Raw genomic sequence first — 925 nt, 5'->3', positions numbered from 1 at the left:
ACTGCATAAAGTGACACAGTTAGACCGCTAGACTGTTCTAAATCAATTAGAAGGCGGGCTGCTTCCACCGTGGCTGTGAAGGCTTAGCACGTGTGATCGGAGTATGGAAACCCAATATTAAGCAGGGTTAACTGGTGTATAGAGTCCCACAGACAGACATCACAGGATCCAGATGAACAAAACAAAATAAAAGTTAGTTTTAGTTTTAGTTTTAGTAGAGGTTTTACGGCGCTCACAACTGCATAAGGTCATATGAGCGCCAGAAGATTAGAGGTGTTACAAGAGAGTAACTAACATAAAAAGAAGAAGGGGAGATAAGGACGATAGATGTTTGATAGGAAACAATAGAAAATAAAACAAGATAAAGCAAACAAAAAAGCCCCACTCCTCTCGGGATCAAACCCACGTGTCCCGCGAATGACGGCAACACATCTAACCCTGCCACCGTACAGGCAGGCAGTTGGCTGGTTGACTTTTACGGCCCTCTTGACACAGTTTAGTAGGTCATAAAATCAGTATCATCTGGATAGACAGAAAGTTAAGACGAATAAACAATTGGACAGACAGGTAAACAGAACGGTGGAAGCAGATAGACTGACGGATATGTGCGAGTGTGTGTATGTGTGTGAATGTATGTGTGTATGTGTGCGTGTGTGCGTGTGTGTGTGCGTGTGTGTGTTACGGCGCTCGCAACTGTTTAAGGTCGTAAGAGCGTGCGGAACATATCAAGCATTTTCAGTTTGGTATGAATTGATTGTTCAGCTTGCACACAGAACCTCCGAGATATTTTTTCGCCCTAATCCGAGAAGGCTTGAGGTTAAATCTTACCTACCATAAGATCAGGGATGTGGCAGAAAGACAGCAGTAAGAAGGAGCCAAGGAAGAGTCAGGGGCCCAGAGAAGGCGGCCGGTTTGGGGGGCCAAG

This window comes from Aplysia californica, unplaced genomic scaffold, assembly GCF_000002075.1.
Source record: "Aplysia californica isolate F4 #8 unplaced genomic scaffold, AplCal3.0 scaffold00742, whole genome shotgun sequence".
Taxonomy (NCBI): Eukaryota; Metazoa; Mollusca; class Gastropoda; order Aplysiida; family Aplysiidae; genus Aplysia; species Aplysia californica.
Note: the sequence above shows the minus strand (reverse complement) of the source record.